This window comes from Eubalaena glacialis, chromosome 6, assembly GCF_028564815.1.
Source record: "Eubalaena glacialis isolate mEubGla1 chromosome 6, mEubGla1.1.hap2.+ XY, whole genome shotgun sequence".
NCBI classification, from domain to species: domain Eukaryota; kingdom Metazoa; phylum Chordata; class Mammalia; order Artiodactyla; family Balaenidae; genus Eubalaena; species Eubalaena glacialis.
The window spans coordinates 23,716,691-23,739,761 of NC_083721.1; positions in this window are offsets into that span (position 1 = coordinate 23,716,691).

The window sequence follows — 23,071 nt, forward strand, 5'->3', positions numbered from 1 at the left end:
CCCCCCACAAAAATGAAAACCATTTCTGTAGATATTAGTTGGATATGGAGAAAAGAAAGAGAAAAAAATAGAACAGTAAAACTAAGAACATCATTGAGAGATAAAACAACAATTAGAGCAGAGTACTTCACAGGTTATGACAAAGGATGTAAATATTTTTTACACAGGTATCAATATAATTTGATGAGATAGAACTCAAGTCTGAATACTGTAAATAACCAGAAAGATTCTATTTCTTTTAGAAATAAGTTTAGAAACTTTTAGAAAGAGATGCAGTGTGGTGAAGGATAAACAATTGCTTGGAAATAATGAAGCACTGAGGGAAAGCAACAAAATATAATTTTGTTGTGTGGATTATGACACCTAAAAACCAAACTAGGTGGAGAATATTGAAACACATCACAAAAAGAAGCAAATTAATGTTAAAATAAGATCAAGTTTTCTGGCTCCAGTGTTATTTTTTTGATGAGACCACACTGACTACTCAGGTTAATGTAGTACATCTTTATTATCCTCAACTCCTAATCTCTGTTACCCTTCTATATTTTTCTACATTACTTACATCTATAATATATAATTTGCTTCTTTGTTATATTTATTGTCAGTCTCTCTCAAACAGGTGATAAGATCTGTAACAACAGAACTTTATATGCTAGATTTTTCACTGATTTATCTCAAGCATCTCCATGTGCTCTGAATTTTACCTCCAAAATTTAACTCAAAGTCATGTCTTGCTGCATCGGTACCTATCATCCTACCTAGAATACTGCAACCTATTCCATGCATTGTCTCTTCTTTCCAAACATAATCTGAGGGTAGTCGAAAGGAAACACAAAACACCAGCTAACAAGGTTGTTATAAGAATTAAATAAAATAGTGCATAAAGAGTCCTTAAAATAGTGTCTGGCACATGATAAAGACTCAGTGATTTTACTTTGTTACTATCTCAAATCGTTATTGTATTCAGAGAATTTAATATAATCTACAATCACAATGTTTATTTATCTGGGAACAGTCTGTTCCTCCCATTGCAGTGGAGGGACGCAACGGCAGAGTTTTGTCTGTTTGACTCAACATTTGATCCCTCATATCCCACAGAGTGCCAGGCACAGAGTCATCCCTCAATTAATATTTCTCAAAAAATGAATTAATAAATATAAGCATGAATAAGAAGCAAAGGAATTGTGATATATTAGCTCGGGAAATAGATCTTAAAAAGTATATGTTTTATTTAACTATCTGGAGAAAAGTTAGATTGGAACGGCCTCATTTGATTTTATAACACCCTCCAAGTTAGTACTAGAAACAGCTAAAAAAAAACGTTATAAAAGTATAGATTTTGGCTTAATTTTTAAAAAGTATTTTCTGTCATTTGAAAAAAGATGAACAGATAGTCTCTGGGGATTGTGTTTCTCATTAAAGATGTTCGGGCAATATTTCTACTTTTTTTTTTTTATAGAGTTATTGTAAGGGGAATATAGTTTTTAAACTTCCTTGAAACTCCCAGCTTCTGTTTCAAAAAGCCAAATATTAGTTTTCCCTACAATTCTGTAGTCATCCATAAAATGTCAATATTCTCCTTTCAGGATTTTTAAAAAATTTCAAACCAAAATATAGAATACGCCACCATAACATATGTGGAACTCAAAAAAAATCTCAATACTGTAAACTAGAGAATTGCAAAAATGATAAGGCTGAACTTGCCTAGGGGACTCTCAGGGACACTGAGTCCATTTATCCATTTCTGATTGTATTTGGTGCCACCTGGTGGCAACTGTCCACTCTAGCTTAAATGTAAGTAGAGACTTTTCTGGGTACTGGGGTGTTGGCTGACACTTCCAGTATGCCTGCAGTGATTCCAGGAATCAAGTTTGAGTTTATTCATTGCATTAGTCCAATTCAAGGAGATTGGGCCAGGAGAAAACTGGGATCATCAGGACCCCATCTGGTCCCACTGCAATAATTAAGAGCTAGATCACAAAATGCTGGGAGCAGAATGTCAGGTTCATATCTCAGTCTCACCACTCACTAGATGTGAAATCTTTTATTTACCTAAATTTGTTTGCCCTCAGTTTATCTGTAAAATAGGAGTAATAGCATTAATTTCTCCACAGGGTTTTTGTTATTATTAAACAGATAATCCAGAGTAAGTCATTATAAGCATTCCTGACACTTAGCAAACCAAAGAGAAGTTATTATTATCATGTCATGTCAGTAACTCTATAGATACTCAAAAAAATTCTAAATCTATTGATACTTAATACATGTATATTATATAAGACGACACACGTATTGACAACAAAAATAGAGCATACCAATTAAATGTTTTGAATAAGAATAAGTAATATGCTAAGCAAAGAAAAAATAAACCAAACTAACAATATGTGAGGATGTTGGGTTTGTGGAATGTCTGTGTGCATGTGTGTGTGTGTGTGTTATGTTTTTGAGAATTGTGTGTGTATGCAAGAAAGCAATTAATACCTTAAAATATCACTTTTCAAGACAAAATGTCTTTAAGAAAAAAGAGTGCTTATTAACCCAAAACATTCAGCATAGTAAAGAGAGCCAGACAGACGGGCTGCATTCTTAGCAATGTAGAAGCTTTCTTCTCCTTTCTACCCTCCTACAGCCCTCTCCACTCTCCACTCTTTAGTAAACTGCCTTTGAAGTACTTCAATCATTTCTTTCGTACAGGTAATCACTGACCTCGATTTTGGCTGTCCCTACCGAAAATAATGCATTTATCTTTATTTGTACTGGAGTGTAAGCTTCTTCAGGGGAATTGCTGAGTTTATTTCTTAGTCTGTATTCCTGACATCATTAATTCAATGCCATACATAAAGGACAGAAAAATATGGTTATATAAATGTCTCTTTTTGCTTCAACATTACTATTTAGGAAAGGGGATGAAAGATATGCTAATTGGACCCTTCATTATTTTAAGCACAAGGACTGAGTAAGCAACTGGGACTTCCCTTTTTTATCTATTCATAAAAGCAGTTTAATCTCCTCACAGGAACTGCCAAAGTTCTTCCAAGTGAAAAACTTAAACTACTTATTCATGATACATTTTGACAGATTAAACATCAACCTGGTTTCTTCACAAATAAAGGATATATTTCAGATCAGTGTTGATGCTGGTAACATGTAGGAATAACGTACTTGCTTACCAGGGTTTTGGGTTACCTGACAGGATTTTCACAGGCTTTTGTCTATATCTTGGTACATGCCAATCATTAACAAGAAATTTTTTCGTCTTTTTATGCCTGTAATCATTTAAGTGCATACGTCAAATGTAAGATTGGGATGGAGTAATGCAAAATTGGACCATTTTCACTAAATCTGAAGAGTGAAAATTGTATGAACTTGAGAGGACCTTTCTTTTCCACACAGAGTTTCTGCTGATCTAAATATACCCCAATTCCCTTAAAAGCCTATAGTCATATGTAAATTGTGATATTTTATGCTAGTAATTTGCTAAACTGGTATTTCAACAAAGTTTTAAGCACAACTGCTCATGAAAATTTACGATCTGGTGAATCAGCAAACATTTATCTCTATGTTTTATGTATATTTTTAAGATACATGACCCATTTTATTTTTCTATTTCACAGGAAGAATATTTTTTCTTAATTTACGTGTAGTGTTGTCATTCATTATATGTAATAGTACTGAAATCATGTCCTAGAATTGTATTTTGTGAAAATATGATTACATTTCAAATGTGTTACTGATGAATATCTGTGTGAAATAAATCATCTTCTGAATTTGCTTCTGAATTGGATGTGGGGTAATAGAGTTTTCTTAAAGTGGTATAAGGTGCATCTGGAAAAGCAAATATGAATATTTTAATAAGTATCTCTAAATATATTATCATAAGTTCAATGAGACATACAATGAGATTCTAGTCGTAGAATTCCTCCTGCCAAAATCCCCATCATTTTTTTTTAAACATCTTTATTGGAGTATAATTGCTTTACAATGGTGTGTTAGTTTCTGCTTTATAACAAAGTGAATCAGCTATACGTATACAGATATCCCCATATCCCCTCCCTCTTGCATCTCCCTCCCACCCTCCCTATCCCACCCCTTTAGGTGGACACAAAACACCGAGCTGATCTCCCCGTGCTATGCGGCTGCTTCCCACTAGCTATTTTACATTTGGTAGTGTATGTCCATGCCACTCTCTCACTTCGTCCCAGCTTCCCCTTCCCCTTCCCCGTGTCTTCAAGTCCATTCTCTACGTCTGCGTCTTTATTCCTGTCCTGCCCCTAGGTCCTTCAGAACCATTTTTTTTTTAGATTCCATATATATATGTTAGCATTTGGTATTTGTTTTTTTCTTTCTGACTTACTTCACTCTGTATGACAGTCTCTAGGTCCATCCACCTCACTACAAATAACTCAATTTCATTTTTTTTATGGCTGAGTAATATTCCATTGTATATATGTGCCACATCTTCTTTATTCATTCATCTGTCGATGGACACTAAGGTTGCTTCCATGTCCTGGCTATTGTAAACAGAGCTGCAATGAACATTGGGGTACATGACTCTTTTTGAGTTATGGTTTTCTCAGGATATATGCCCAGTAGTGCCCATCATTTCTGAGAGATATAATGCAGAGTGTGAATGAGAAACAAATGAGAAAGGAAATATTTTGAACTTGTTATAGTCCATCATGATAGCTCATGAACAAAATTATTCCAAAATTGTCTAAACTGTACCCAAGTACTACATACTTCTAATCCTCATACATATGGCTTCGAATTCAAAGATGATACAAGTGGTGGCTGTTATATAATAAAAATTTGACTAGCCTTCATCTGTGGTTACCGGGAGGGAGATTCTAACTCCTTGCAATTTCACAAGTAATAGGAGTGTCTTTATTACTCATGAGTTCCATAGATCACATCTGATAGTTTATGCTAATAAACTCACTCTTGATAAGCCCCTAAAACTGCAGGATGGGGGCTGATCATGCCCAAAACACCATGGTTAGTGTCAGAATTAAATTGCAGTACACCAATTGGGGTGGAAACAGAAGAGTGGACAATAATTTAAAACCATATGTCTTAAATATATATTTCATACAGTAAATGTGAAGTTTTCTAAATATATATATATACACACATATATACATACATACGTATATATATATATATACACACACACATATATACATACATATGTGTGTGTGTATATATATATATATATATATATATATATATATATATATATATATACTAATCCTAAAGGCAAAAAGATTCCCATTGCATCCAAAGTTGACTAACTTGATAGAAACTCCTCAAACAGATATTAACTAATTATAAAATCCAAACTAATTTAAAAATATTATTTAAAGTACAAACCTAATAAAATTAAACACAGTACACAGTATTGGGACAAATGCTTTTGTATTTGTCATATAGTCCTAGAATGTTGTTTGATTTGCACCACTGCAAAATCTCTGTTCGTTGACCTTCCCTTGGCCTGAATGCATCAATTATCAATCATTCACTGGGTGCACCTCTAGCCCTCTTGCTCTTCTAATTAGATTAGGGCCTGCATGTTTATATTTAGCCCTTACAGTAATACACAGATAGATAAATAGACAGATACAGAGATAGCTACAGATACAGGTATAGAGATAGACAGATGATAGATAGATAGATATGCACTGCAATCACTCAGATCACTCAACACTCCCCAATTATGAGATTGTCATAAATCCACATAGTGGGCTAACATATGAAATAAACTTTTATTGATCATCTGGTTGTGAATGTAATAAAAACAACTGTAACTCACAATAAATTATTCTAAAATTTGGACATCGTAAGTGCTTAATTTATATTTGTTGAACAAAATGAAATTTATTTAAATAAAAAATGCAGCAAATACCTTATAGGCACTTTATTCCTAACTTAGTCCTCTTTTCTGTGTTAAGATTATTGATCTTTTTTTCCCCTATCTAATCAGTTGCATAGTCACATGTCATAACTTTGTTTTCAATGATCTAGACTTTTCTTATATAATGTAATTCACAGGAAAAATTCTTTCTATATTTTGTGAGGTAGGTGTGCTAGATAGCAATAGAAAAATCCATCCCTGTATGGGTTGATAGTCCAGAGTTCTCAACCAGTATTTCAGAGACTTTTTTGTTATATCATGAAAGGATCCTACACATTTGTAGCTGAAATCTTTTTACTCAATAAACCAAACTGAATCAAAAATCTTTCCAATATTTTTCAGTGCTTCAGTGCTCATTCAATATACTATATACCAAGACTAAACAATTAAATGAATAATTGAAGCAAAATGTCATTCCAAATACAATAATGAAAAATAATGATGTTGGAGCCTTGTTCTCATACTTCACAGTGTATGTGGACTGCAGACATCTTATATAATAAAGTCCTCCTGTCATTTTACCTTCAAATTTTCTAGGAAGTCCCAGAAATTTTACCTTATCCAATATTCCTTTAAATATACAACACTCTAATATGGAGTTAAAGTTTAAAAAAGTAAATAGTAAGAAATTAAGAAATGTTTGCATAGATGAGATTTATTCAGTCTTACTGATAATGAGGATACAGTATATTCCCTATATCTTTTCACCTTTAAATTTTGTTCAATTAATTGTCACACTCTTTTGAACTTAAAGATTTTTGAAAATATTGTAATATTTTAGAATCTTGTATGGGAAAGAAATTATTTCTCTTTAATAATAGACATCATTAAATTTGCCTCAGCTGTTCTGTAACACAAATATTCACTAGAATCTAAATTTTGTAAAATTCTTGCCTCTGATAACCATTGATTTAAAAATTTTTTGCCACTAGGAAACGATATTTATATCAAATTTTATATCACGTAAGTAGATGGATCAGTGATATTACTAAGTAAAAGCTATTGTTTCTCTAGGCTTATTTTAAGCTTTCACACATTATCCTTTTTTTCCTTTCTTTCACATGATGACCCTAAATATTCACATTGTAAACATTAAATAAAATACGATAACAATTTAATCTGATAAAAATTTACACTATGCATGTAGTTAAGGGACTTATCGAGAAATGGTGAGGCAAACCCTCAGTAGTGTAATTAGGGTACATGAAGGCACAATATATTTGGGTACAGGATAAGCATAAACTGACTTTTCTCAGTTGTTCCTTACTTCAATAATAATAAATGCCTGCCTTTTAGAAGCTCTTTCTTCTTCTATATATATATCACTCATCCAATTATCCAGTCTGACCCCAATGTTAGAATTCAATTGTATGATATATTTTTACTTTTTGACAAAATATTTGCATTGTAAAAATTAAGTAGAATATCATAACACATGTACACAAAATACACACACAATATATATACATATTCATCTCTATGTGTGTATGTAAAATTATGTGAATGTGTTTTAAAATATAATTACTTTTTGATTAACATAAAAGAGAAGAATATCTAAATTATATTCAGCACACACTGTATTCCATATATTTTCTCCATTCTTCTACATGCATTATTATATTTAATTCTCAAGCTGAGAAGGTAAGCCTGTCTGTGTTTTATACTTATGCCTAGCCGAGTTCAGTAGTGTTTTTTTGTTTGTTTTTTTTAAGCAAACAAATATATGAGAAATCACTGAGGTTAAATTTCCAAAGATTAAATAGTTAATAAGTTTAGAGGTGAGACCCAAATCTAGATCAAGCTGAGTCCAGAGTCCAGAACTTTGTCTTAAATGGTCCCCTTCTATTAAATACAAGTATCTTATGTCAGAGAGAATGAGGAACACATCAAGCTTCTATATTTCTGCAACTGGAGAAAGAAGTTGCTATAAAGGATGTTCAATTTAGCTGGAAATCAAACACGAACAACAACAAAACTTCAAAGACTTCACAATTTTGCCTAGAGTGGGTCCTTCTAAACTTCACCTGGCCTGGTACAAATAGAAACTGTGTACTGAAATATTTCTGTCTTGCAGCTGCAAGTACAGGCAGCTGTTCTTTGCATGTTTTATGAAGATCCTTTTTAAAAACGCAGATGATTCCGTATAAAGGAAGTTCTCACTCTAGAAATTTTATAACAGGACACACATTACAAAGTGTAATGCACTTAATTCTCTCCCTTCATTTACTTGACAATGTCCAAATATGATGATAATACAAATATGGTGATATATGAATACTTTCTAAAATTTTAAATATATAATCGCCGTACAATCTTAAACCTACATGGCATCCTAAAGACTACCAACTCTCCTGTGTCCAAAATAATTTGTGAAGGTAACAAAAGCAGCATTTTCACCAATTCCTAAAGCTACTGCAATCAGTAACATTGTGTGTAAAATGTAGTTAAGACTAAAACCCACCCTGTGGCAGCCAGGGGAAAATGTTCAATGGTATCGCACAGACATAACAAGGTGCTCATATCTCCTAGCAATGTGGAAGCTAATTTTAGCTGATTCAAGCAGTGAATTACTCTTCCTGCCAAAATTCGGGGCAGGATATAATTCCTTTTCTATTAATGCAGCAGTGAGTAACACATCAATTGAGTGAAAGATACAGCCATGAGTCCACCGATGAATAGAGAAGCCATTCCATGGGAATAAGGAACACATGGCAGGCATGTTACAGAGTCTATTAGAGACAAGTTTAAAAAAAAAAACAAACCTGTAGGAATACAGCTGCTCCTCTGTGGTGAATTCAACAACCGTGGGTACAGAAACTTGGAATACCAGTAATAATTTGGATGTTGATACAAAGAAGAGATATTAGGTCACCATGAGTGAAGAGAGAGGTGGAACTTAGACAATGAATGAAGAGATATTAAGTCTTTATTAGAACAGATGCAATTTTCTTAGCCAATCTTGCATCAGATTTTCTCCAGTGTCTTTGTTAGGAAATAAATTACAACTGCATCATATTCGTAGCTTTGTATACAGTTATGATTGTGGCTTCTGGAAGAGATTTTTCATTCCCCTGTAAAAGTTCAGTTATTCTCAACTCATTTTCTTAATTTCTGGAAAATGTCAGTAAAAGAATACCATCTAGATAATATGAAATGTATCTATAACTATAGCCATATCGACACATGCCTAAATCTATGTACCTATGTATCTATCAAACTACAGCTGACTTCCATAGTTATGACTTGGTGTTTATTATAAGCAAAGACTCCATCACTAAATGACCTGGGATCACTTTCACAAGATTATTAAGCAATTCTTGACTAGCTTTATTAAACTTGTATTAACATACATATACAAACCAAATATGGAGGGCAAACATTTGTTATAAAATACTTTAATGTTAAACTACTGTTGTTCTTGATTAATACATTCCTTTCTAGTCAAAGTTGTTTGTGTGTGTCCAGAATAAATTAACTCTTATGGAATTCAAACACTACTAATTTGGAATTTACCTTATTTTGGTTGGTTTCTGTTGTTAAACAAAAGAAAAGTGCTTCATAAGAGACAGAAATAATTCAGAACCAGTGTACCATAATAGCAAGTCCATTTTTATTTCAATATTCTTGTGTACGGGTGCCTGAGAAGACTGAAGGAGACTGAATATGCGTTGGAGTAGCCTCTGAACATTTTCCAAGTATTGAGTCAAGAGCAGGAAGCAGAGTGTACTGATTACTACAAGCTCAAGCAAGAAGGACCTTCTTTACAGAGAGAAATGAAGGTTTAAGGTGGTGGCTCCACATACCAAATTAAACTAGACTAATTTTTTAATATTTTAAAATATTTTAAAGAGTGTTTGTCAAAGTTTTCTTGATAGTTCATGCATCTTCACCTGGGATTAAAATCATATGAAAAAGAAGTCCCCATGGTTGTAGAAGATAGAATCAATTCCTGATTTAATTTGGGAAGAATATAATCAAATTATCTATAAATTATGTTGCAGTTATAAGTATTGTGTTTATCTGAAATTGCTCAGCATATTTTGTATATTACAATAATTTCTACTAAAATTTTACTGATTTAAAGATCTTATTTCAAAAAAGAGCTCATACCAGGTATTAAAGCCAAACCAAACTTCCAGATTGCATCATATCATTAATAAATCATTTATTTAATCAGGAGTTAAAAATAAAGAGGGTAAAATGCAGTATGAAAGTCATAGTGAAGTGATGAATAATGTAGATTGACTAACACAAGACCAGACTGTCCTGTACTAATTTTTTTTTAAAGGGAAAGGAAAGTATGAAAGATCCACAAGACGTAGACAAACATATACATAATTTTAACATTTTAATGAGTTGCTATTAAAATGTCAAAATTTAAATGAATACAATTTTTAACTATATTCAAGTCAAAACATTTCAATAGTGGCATTAAACAGACTCAAAAATCAGAGTGTGTGGAAGAGATAATGGGATGTCATTCACTGTTGTGAGGGCTCAAATGGCAAACAAATTCTGAAGTGCCTTTTCTTTAATGTACTATTTTACAGTTAGATCACATCCATCATATTTCCTCCTAAGACTGCATTCATTCCCTGTTTGCTATTTTGGTTGATGGCATCACTATAGTAAAGAACAAAACCTTGGTTTCAAGTTGAGTTTGTTCCCCTCGCTTGACTCCAGACTTGAAGCAGTTGCCAACTCTATGGATTTTACCAAGACAATGGTGCATCTTGCATCTTTCCTTTCCTTATCATTTTTATTTTCATCATCATAGTGAAAGTCCCTCCACCCACACCACCATACTTTTCCAGATGTCTGTATGGCTTCTGTATCTAATCTTTTTCCAGCTACCTAAGTTACTGTTAGCTCCAAGATACCTGTTTTGGATCTTCCTCTTCTATATTCTATTCTACAGCAATTTTATATAATTTATAACTAAAAGTATCATATACATACATATATATGTATACATATATATACACATATGTGTATAATATATGTGTGTATATTTCTCCAAAATCTATATTTTTAATCAGTAACTTTCTTTTAAATGGCACACTTCAATTTTTTATATCATAGAAATCGTTAAACATATACAAAGATAGAAAATGTGGCTTCAAGAATGACCAATATTCTTCCAACTTTGTTGTATCTCCCTCCCATATTGACCTTGCTATAGTATTTTAAAGCAAATCCAGATATTATACCATTTGATCTATAAATTAATTATGCATCACTTACTAGCACAGACCTCTTTTCTGATGAAACCAGTAGCCCTCTTTGTACCTAATAAAGTTAAAATACTTCTTTAATATCATATACTATGCCATCCATGTTCAATTTCCCTGAAAAATATCTTTTAGAGTTGGTTTGTGCAAATCATCATCAAATAACAGTCATATATAGCATTGTTGTCAAAGTACATAAAATTGTATTCAATAACAATTTTTACATATACATATATATATAATAGACATGCTAGGTAAAATGAGTCAATTTATTTATTCACATTAAATTGACCAATTGCTTCTTTACAGTGTTATCTATCTTGTTATTGTATGTCCTATACTTTTCACTATCTGGAAAACCCAAATCTAATTGCCTATTAGACATATCTACATGAACTTGAAGCAGGCATCTCCAACCTTACATGCTAAAAATTATATAACTTCTTCCTCCAACTTTTGATGCATTGTGTAGTCTATATCTTGGTTAAAAGCATAACCAGATATTCAGGCAAGAAAAACTAAAACTGAGAATACACTTTAAACATTCCACCTCCCTCACTCCCACACGTCTATTTGAACATTATATCTTGACCTCACTACTGTAACAGCTTCCGATTAAGTTTGCCTACTCTACCTTTACACTATGACCTGAAATATCTGAACCTGTCAGTCTCTTGCCGATAAACTTTTGGTGAGTTGAATACAATTTTTTCAATCATCGTAGTATTATTCAATATCCTTCAGATTTTGCCCCAAATTATATTTATATTCACTTCTATGTTTTCAAATTTTTGAATTTCTATGCCTTTATTCATATGGTCCATTATGCCTATAATGTGGTCCCTCTCATTCTACATTGTTCATGTGCAGTCATGTCTTATAAAGGTCATGATGTTTTCTTCTCAACTTGAAATTGATTTCTTTCTCCTCCAAACTTGAATTTAATTATTCATATTTATGGAACTAAATATTTCATACTTTTCCATTACAATACTTTAGGCATGCTCTCCAGTTATGCATATAAACAAATCAATGGCAAATAAACATGGTAGTATAGTAAATGCACAGGTGGACAAAGCACAGAAAACTGTGGCAGCAAATAAAAAGGATATGTTGTCATGCAGATCCCAGGGACCTTCCTGGGGAAAAAAAGTTAAAATGACATCTAAACTAAGATCTGAAGGAGTCACACAAAATGAGAAGGGAATTGTTTTCCAGATTGAAAGAATAACATTTTGTAAAAGATTCCAATAAGAAATATGTTATTAAAAAGAGAAAAAAAGATAGTAGACTTTCCATTGCTGGCCATGATGGTGTAATTTGTTCCAGACAAGTCTCATCTAACAACTTAAAAACAGAAAAACATATTTTTAAGATATATTTTTAAAGTTGGCAACAGGCGATATAGAACATTGATCCTTGAGAAATGTGAAATAATTAAATGAGGCTTAAGATCACCCTAAGTTTCTTCCTGAAACCATATATTAGGCACCAGTACAGGGTGTGGCCCAAGTACAATGGTTTCTATGATCTGCAGAGACAAAGTCAAGCTCAGAGGACTTAAGCCGCTAATTCGAGTCAGAGCATTAGTGAAGAGGTGAATATACAGATAAGAAGCACTAGAGATCTACATAAGTCCCTTTGAGTCTTTTGTCGAATACTAAGCTAATTTTTCAGGGGAAAAGAACAACCATTGGGAAATGATAAGCCTAAAAAATCACAACTCACAAGGCTGAGAGATTTCCAAGTTCGAATGAGGCAGAATAAATGGGACATTTGGGAGGGACTTCAAAAAGGCCAGGACTTTGAAGTTGAGCTGTGCTAGTTCTGAAGTCCTGCCTCCTCAAAGATCCCCCCTAAAATTCTTTAAAATGGGGCTTAAGCAGATCAATGTAATCCTCAAATAAATCACTTGTCATCACAGCAACATATAATCTTCTTTAGAGGGAAACATCAACATCCAGAAATTCAACAATGTGATACTCACAATGATCAGTGAAAATGACAACAAAAAATAGTATACCAATGAAAATATATGAATAAAAATAGATATAAATGACAAACAAAATGCAATTAGCGGACAGGTTCAAGGATTTAAAGGAAAATATGAATTATAACAAAGAGATAAATGGAATCATAAAAAAAAAGAGATCAAAGAATCAAATGGAACTTTAGAGCTGTAAGTACAATATCTAAAATTAAACATTTACTATGTGAGCTTAATTAAGCAGATTAAAACTGGAAGATTAATGATGATTAATGAACTTGGAGACATGGCAATAAAGATTATCCAAATTGAATCACACAGAGAAAATAAATAAATGAGCAAAGTATCAGTGGTCTGTGAGTTAACATCAAGAAGTCCAACATACATGAAGTTAGAATTCCAGAAAAGCTGGTAAAGCATATTTGAAATAGTACATTTTTTTCAAATTTTATGAGAAAATACAAATCCACTAACTCAAAAAGTTCACCAAACTCTAATTAGGATAAACATTCAAAAATCACACTGAGGTACATCATAACAATATTGCTGAAAATCAATGATAAAGATAAGACCATAAGGACAGCTAAAGAAGTAGTCACTTTATGCACAAAAGAATAAATATAAAAGAACCACTGATCCTGCATCAGAAAAAAATGCAAATAAGAAAACAGTGGAAACAGACATTTAAAAATACGTGTAAAGGCAGGGGAAATATCCCCCTCCCACTTGCGTTCCTTTGGCTGGTCTATTAATTAAATTGACCCAAGACACATTGAGAGGAGAAAAAAACAATTTAATACATGGAGGTCTCATAGAAATGGAACCCCCAGAGTAACCAAAGCAGACTGTTTATATATCATTTTTAGACAAAGAAACAATTATTTGTGAAGATTTAACCAAAAATAATGGGATTTGTGTTTGGGGTAGCAGACTAATGAAGAAGTAACAAAGTTTGTTTACAGAGCTTTCTTAGCCTTGAATTCCCTAACTTGTGATAAAGATGATTTCTATCCTCCTGGTATGGGCAGGATACCTTCACATGGGAGATTCATTTTTCACTTTCAGGGGAAAAGAAGCAGGGGTGGGAGGGGTGCAGAGTGTTTTTTTTAAATATAATTTTTTTTTCCATCAGCTCTTTCTCAAGTAACTTTAATTAAAATAATAAATATGCCATTGTGGTATATCTTGGGGCAATCTGCTCTGAGCCCCAACATAAGCATGGAAAAAAAATCATGCAAACATTAATCATAAGATGGCAGGAAGGGCTATATTAGTATCAGGCAAAACCAAGTTTATTATAATATGACCAGATATAAACAAGGTTGTTTCAATATAATAAAAGGATAATTTCACAGGAAAGATACACAAATCTTTTTTGTGTATGCCACTAATAACAGAGCTTCAACAAAAATGAAGAACTAAAAGGAAATACCTGAGAGAACTGAAAGGAACAAATCAACAATTAACATTAGAAAGTCTAACACTCCTCTGAGTAATTTAAACAAGGAGACCAAAATAGGAAAAGATTTGGAAGATGTGAATGGCACTATTAACCAAGTTGATGCAATAAAGATTAATAGTACTCTATAACCAATTATTGTTGAATAGATATTCTTTTCAGGTACACATTGAATATTCTCCAAGCTAGATGATATTCTAAGCCATAAAATAAATCTTAATAAGTTTAATATAACTAAATCATCAGAAGTATATTCTCTAAACATGAAGTAATCAAATTAGGAAGAAATAATAAGTTATTTGGCATAGTCCAAATATTTTCAAATTAAATAACCACTTCTAAATAAACCATATCAGAAAAAAATTGGAAAATATTTTGAGTTAATGAAACATATCAAAATTTGTCAGATGCAGAAGTATTTTTTTAAAAAGTTGGTTTAAGTGATAATATTAGAAAAGAAAGATGTAACCTTAATTATCCTAGTTTCTTTGAAAGATAAAACCTACCAAAACTGGTACAAGAATAATATCAATTAAATAAACATGTAACTACTAAAGAAATAAAAAATATTTTAAAAATCTTCCCACATTTACAAGGATATATTGTACAGCACAGGGAATATAGCCAATATTAAAAAACATAATCTTCCCACAAAGCAAAATCCAGACCAAGATGACTTTGCTGATGAATTTTATCAACTATTTAAGAAAGAAATAACATCAAACTCATATAAACTCTTTCGGGAAACAAACACAGAGAGAACACTTTCCAAGTAATTTATAAAGACATTGTTACTCTTATGCCAAATGCCGAAAAAGATATTAGTAGAAAAGAATAGTACAGTCATGAACAGGGACATGACGATTGAAAAGAAAACATTGGCAAGTCAAATCCAATAATATATTACTACAGATAATATACCATGACCAAGTAGAATTTATCCCAGGAATGGAAATCAAACAATATAAGTTGTCACATTCATAAAATAAAAGAGAAAAATTATATGATCATTTGTATAGATGCCAAAAAAGCATTTGACAAAATTCAACATCCATTATGATAAAATATCTCATCAACCAAGAATAGAAGCATATCTCCACAATCTAATAAAGAACATCTACACAATACCTACACTGAACATTTACGGAGAAAGTCTGAACATTATAGGAAAGTCATGAACATTATATGGAGAAAGTCTGAATGCTTTCTCCATAAAATCAGAGGCAAGACAAGGAAGCCTGTTCTCATCACTTCTATTCAACATTGTCCTCGAGTTCCCAAGCAGTGGAATAAGTAAGAATATAAATAAAGAGAAAATTTTAAAGATTGGTAAGAAGTAAAACTATCTAATTCACAGATGACTTGTAACCAAGTTATAGAAACTACATAAAGAAACTATGAAAATTAATAGGTAAATATGTTTACAGAGTATAGGTTAATATACACAAAATAATTGTCTTTTCATATATTAATTAAGAAGTAGACCTTGGCTACAAAAGCAATACCTTTTACAGTAAAGTAAGAACATGAGATACTTACGGAGAAGTTTAACAAAATATATGTGTAAAAAATTAATAAACAGAAACCTCAATTAAATAGAGTTGGGACACCAGAAGGAGGAGTGCTCAAGAATTCACTCGATTCCTTGCAAGGACTCAACCAGTAAAAAGCCATGTACTTTTTTTTTTTTTTTTTTTAGATTCCATATATATGTGTTAGAAGAACCTAGGGGCAAGACGGGAATAAAGATGCAGACCTACTAGAGAATGGACTTGAGGATACAGGGAGGGGGAAGGGTAAACTGGGACAAAGTGAGAGAGTGGCATGGACTTATATACACTACCAAACGTAAAATAGATAGCTAGTGGGAAGCAATCGCATAGCACACAGAGATCAGCTCGGTGATTTGTGACCACCTAGAGGGGTGGGATAGGGAGGGCGGGAGGGAGGGAGATGCAAGAGGGAAGAGATATGGGGACATATGTATATGTATAACTGATTCACTTTGTTATAAAGCAGAAATTGACACACCATTGTAAAGCAATTATACTCTAATAAAGATGTTTAAAAAAAAAAAGAAGCCATGTACTCTTTGTTGTTTTTATAGTGCTCCCAACTTCCTTTTCTTCTCTATAAAATTGTTCCCTTTCATTTGCCATGCAGGGACTCTCATTAGGCTTGCCATGGTAGGAAACCTCAAACTGCAATTCTCCGATAATCCTGAATAATCCCAACTTCGCTGGAGAAATATCTGGCAGTGTATTTGTTTCATGTCAACATATGTGAGACCTGAACATTGAAAAGTAGGAAAGTTTTCTGAGGTGAATTAAAGAAGATCTAAATAAGTTGAGGAAACTCATCTACAGATTCAATGCAATCCTCCCCAAATTCCCTGCAGACATTTTTTTGAGGAAATTGCCAAGATATTTCTAAATTTATATGAAAAAGGAAGACCTAGAATAGCCAAAACAACTTTGAAAATAGAACAAAGACAGTGTGTATTACCTAATTTCAATAATTTATATAAACCTATAGAAATCAAAACAGTTTGGTGTTGGAATAATAATAGAAATGTAGATTAACGAAAAATTATAGAGTCCAGAAATAGACCCCTGTGTACACGGTCAGTTGATTTCAACAAAGGGTCTATGATATTAAATCTGGAAAGACAGATTTTCAGTAAATGTTGCTGAAAGAACTAGATACCTATCTGAGAAAAACAAAGGTTGCTAGCTATGTATCCATTACTAATAAAATAAATAAATATAGTAAATATTGTATGAGATATATAACTTTAGAATCACAGTTCTTTTATTTCTGTTCTAATAACTATTCACAGATTAGTAAATAAATTCAAGCCAACTTGTATGCAAAGATTCAAACATCAACTGAATATACTGGAAGTCTATGGAAAATTCTCAGGACTATTAATAACGATGAAAACTTAAGCACATGTGACTACTTCTCACTGCAGTTACTAAAAAAGCTTCCCACAAAGAAAACTGCAGGCCAGAATTCTTATTTACTGTTAAAGATTGCGAAGAAAAAAATGAAGGTTTTACATATTAAATGTCATATATTTGCCTTATTTTAGGTTTGTTTAAAAATCTCCATTTTTAAGAGTATCTTCTCCTTTACAGGAGAAATGAATTTTTCCAGAGAAGCTATCTGATTAGAAAGCAATCAAAGAAAAGAGAAGCATCTCTCAGTGAAAGCTATTCAGTAGTCTGCTTTCTTGCCAAATTTTGATGTACATCATTTCTGTACCACGATATTTAAAATAGAGAAAGTCTTTATTTTTGTGGTCCTAGTATTATTTAAGTACAAACTCTTCAAGAAATTTCAGTCCATATGGGATATTTAAGATCACCACAGAAGATTTAAACAACTGCATAAAAGAATCAGATCATATTCCTGTTAGAGATTCAATTAGCTCTTTAGAACATTCAATAGTCAGTGCAAAAAAAAAAAAAAAAGCCACAAGAAAACAAACAAAAACAACAACCACCTTGAGTATAAACTAAACACAAAGTAAGGCTGTGATATTACCTGCAGAAATAGCTTATCTTTCTAAAATATATTTATGTGAAAAAGAATACTTAAAACTATTTTATTCAGTGAAAGTATTATGACTATTTTAAATAACCACAGTATTATGACTATTCTAAATAACCACATATTCTAATTCTTACATTTTTAAATAATTTTCTAACAGCATATAGTGATAGAAATTATTCAAATCATATTTTTACTTTATCCGTTATTACTTTCGAAAACTGTAGAAAAAAAAACTGTAGAAAAACTGCAAACTTTTCCAGGCTCAACTGCTATTTAAAGATAATGCCATCTCTTTTGTCTATAAGCCAGCTTCTCTGTGAAGCCTTACTGGCCTCCTACTTCCCTCAGGCAAACTTAATCACAGCCTTCACTACTTTACCAAACTCCTTAAGTACACTTCTATTGTTAAATGCATAGCCCTCCACCTGAGTCATTGCCTATCTTTCCTACTAAACTGTGAAATCCTTAGGTTAAAAAAAAAAGTCTTATTTATTCATCCTTTTATCTTGAGTGTCTTGAATTGCCCCATGCATATTGGAGATCATAAACCTCTTATGGATAAATCTTTATAGATTCTCTTGTGTTAGCCATATTTTACTATCCATATTTTCCCTTTGCAATAATCCTCTTACCCTTTCCTATTTTGGCTTGTTTGTAGACAGATTTATACACTACCCTAAACCATTGGAGAATAACAAAAGACTAAAATTATATAACATAACAAAAACATTATGCATGGGCATCTGTCATGAGCATCTAACAGTTTTCACCAATATTTAATTCTGTATAAGACGCACTGCACGGTTACATGAAAAAAAAAGAAAACTCATGAAGATTGTTTTCATCACTGTGATTACACTTATAAATTTCAGTAAGTTGATAATTTATACTTCACTCCATATTAACTATCCAATTAAAAAATATCTAAGTAATGGTCAAGATGGTGAAAATATTACAAACAAAAGCAAATAAATACTACTTAAAATTTTTGTTGTTGTTTCACTTTTTATATTGAATGAAGCCATTGTAAAAATAATTTGCAATTCATATTAGCATGAGCTTCAAAGACTTCCATTCTGCTTTTGCTTCTACATTATCAAAGGATTTATTGTTTTTCAATGATAAGAAACTATGAAAAATTTGGTGGAGTAATCAAAAAATAAAATGACTGATCTATCAAACTCATTTGTTCTCAACTGGAATTCTCATCCAGGATTTCATTCTTGTAGAGAGTAATATTGCTTGATGGATATTCATATCAGTGGCAATAAAGTCATTCAATCCTTAGTGACCATTCTTTCTTTTAACTTATCATACATTGGTTTGCAGTTCATATGCATGTCGATCCTTGACTCTTCGAAGATAAGTTTCTCTAATGTTGACTTGTTCTCTGCCTATGTTTCTCTATATTTCCCTATATTCCATTTATTGATTAAGCATTTCATCAATCAAGAGGTCTTAGATTTCCTAGTCTTGCTTCTTTTGTCTATAGTAAAATCTATGAATGTAAAATGAGGGAAGACAAAATGATGGAAGCATGTGTTAAGCATTTGTTGGGCATTTGGAAGCAGAAGTGTTTGATCTAACCTGGGGAGCATTTTTCTTGTGCTGTATGATGATAGGACAAAAGAAATTCAAAGATGTATCACGAATCAAAATCCTAAATTAAAAAAAAATGTATGCATGAAAATTGGGATTTAATGAGATGTATAGGTCAATTTGGGAAGAAATGCTACCTTGATACTATTGAATCTTCCAAATGATCATGGTGTGTGTCTCCATGTGTTTGGGTCATTCTTGATTTCTCTCAGCAATGTTCTTTGGTTTGCTGTACAGGTCTTGAACTCATTTATTAATATATCATCTTTAAATGTTATTTTAAATGTCTTTTAAAATTCTTTTGATTTTGATCTTTTTTTGATTTTCAATTGTATAATGCCAGTATACAAAAAACAATTTTACTTTGAAATATTGAAAAAATGATCATAGAAAGGAGACATAGAGAACTAGAAAATGAACACCATATCCTTGGGTAGGAAGACTCCACATCATAAAGAGATGTCACTTCTCTATGAGCTCATTTAAGCATTTATGAAAATGCCAGTAAAATGACAATTCTTTTTATTGTCTGCAGCAGGAGAATATGATTAAAATATTTATTTGAAAAAACAAACAAGTACAAGAACTTATTAGCCAAAAACCTTGAAGAAAAACAAAATGAGCAAAAAGGAGAAAAGGATTCTAAGACAGCAAACATTTTAAACACAACTCTAAAATGGGTTTTGGGTGAATGGATAGATGGAAAAACCAAGGGGACAAAAGAAAAATGGCATATCAGAAAAGTGAGGAAAAATGTATTTTTAAATGAGTGATTAGGATAACTGGAGACCACATGGAAAAGAGATAAAATTGTTATCTGTTCATCACACCATACATGAGGATGAATTCCAAAATGGCTAGAGATTTAAATGTAAAGAGATAAAACAATATGCATAACAGAAGAAAACTTAGTTGCCTTTCCTAGAAGTGAAGGAGGAAAAATCTTTTTAATCTATAATTCATAATCCAGAAGCAATAAGAGAAAAGTTAGATAAATTAGATTACATTAAAAAAAACTTTCATGACAAAAGAAACCACCAATAAAGTAAATAGACAAATGTCAAACTGAAAAAATATTTGCAACTTAAAATATCAAAGGTCTAATGTGCTAAATAAAGCCACCCATTGAAAATTAGAGAACATTTTCAACAACCCTAAAAAATAAAAAAATGAACATACACTTCACAGAAAAAGAAATGGAAACAATCCAAAAACTGAAATACCATTTTCTCACCTCTCACATTGGTAAAAAAACAAATTTAGCAACATATCTAGCTAACTGGGGGGGCAGCTAAATATTAACCTTCATACTTTGCTGGTGGGATGAAAAAATGATAAAATCATCATGAATAGTAATTTGGCGGTATATGACAAACTTTGTTAATGATTTACCCTTTGACCCAGCAATATAGCACCTAGGAATATATCTAAAATATACCCTGGCAAAAATATTTTTAAAAAGAATATTTTTGAAAACTAAGCAAATGATTGGAGCACTTTATGTGATGAAGTGAGACCCAGAAGAAAAACAAACAAACAAATAAAAAAGTGAGCAAAATCCAAATTTCTGCCAGTGAAGATCTGGTTGGATAAACTGTGTTACATCCATGAAATCACAGTTCTACAAAAGAATAATGATGCTCTTGTATATAATTATGATTTGATACCCATGTGTCATAAATGAAAAAGATGGAGAAAAGTGTGTATGTTATAGATGTATGTGTGTACACACACACACTACATGTATATCTATATTATACACATGTTTCTCTACTTGGCTTTTTGACCTGGAAACCCACACAAAATATTTTACGTTGCTCTCTGAGACTGTTTCATGTGCATTGTGAATAAAGCAAATGTTAATCTAATTCAGTGATTTCCACTGCTGAAAATCAGAAGAAAGACAGATGTAAGATGAGCAGATTATACAAAAACCCTTAACAGCTGGATTTGAATTAGAAAACTCAGAACAACTCTTGACTTATTTCATCTATCTATGTATCCAGCTACCTAGCTATCATCTATCTATTTTTCTAGTTCTGTTCTCTGAAATGCATAGAAACTAGGTTCAGTGCAGTAGTAGTGAGCATAGCTAGCACCCAGATTATGCCATGCAGACACAGTTTCCAACTAAAAGTAATTAGTTAACTTTGGAGAAATGACTGATTTCTGGTCTGTGGCAGGAGAAAGACAACGTAAGCCTGGAATACTAACACTCCAGAGAGCATGGAAGCTACCAAGGACTACTGGGGCTGTGCCGAAAGGACTTAGCTAAACTGAAGAGGCTCCTATGAGTAAAAGATGAAAAAATTTGATCAAGAACAACTTGAGTTTGTTGAAATCCATCAAATTCATTTATATCTGAGCTAATAATGGTATTTATAAAAAACTATTAATTGTTCATTGATGAAGATTCTAGGGAAGCAAAATCTTTTTTTTGAAAACTAGTAATTGATGAGAAAGAATCAGGCATTTATCCTGCCTTTCTGATACCACTGGTAACCACAGAATTGATGAGGGGATGTTTTTACTTATAAAAATATCTGCTAATGAGTGAGGAAAGAATGATGGAATTAAAATAGCACCATTTTAACTGCTGGTGAATTAATGTATCTAGACAAAGATAACCAATAGCTGCTAACATCATGAAAGGAGACACCAGAACGCCTGTGCCCCCAATGGAAGAACAATTTACAGGAATAGCGGAGTGTGTTAAATTGTACCACATCGGGCTTCCCTGGTGGTGCAGTGGTTGAGAATCTGCCTGCCAATGCAGGGGACATGGGTTCGAGCCCTGGTCTGGGAAGATCCCACATGCCGTGGAGCAACTGGGCCCGTGAGCCACAATTACTGAGCCTTCGTGTCTGGAGCCTGTGCTCCGCAACAAGACAGGCCGCGATAGTGAGAGGCCCGCGCACCGCAATGAAGAGTGGCCCCCGCTCGCCGCAACTAGAGAAAGCCCTCACACAGAAACGAAGACCCAACACAGCCATAAATAAATAAATTTAAAAAAAAAGAAAATTCTTAAAAAAAAAAAATTGTATCACATCATGTTTATGTATACACACTTGTAGCCACTCTACAAATCCGACAATAAAACCTGAAAAATATTTTTACATAAGTATCGAAATTATGAAATGTTATGTCCTCCAATTTTATCAGGATCAAAAAATCAAAGTTACAAAAGTTTGTAAATATGGGAAGATACTTCCTGTTTAAGACACTATCTCTTCTCTCTCCCTCTCTCTTTCTCTCTCTCTCTCTCTCTCTAGTCAATCTGCTGCCTCTAGGACTATAGATAAATAGTTTATTTTGATAGTTATAGA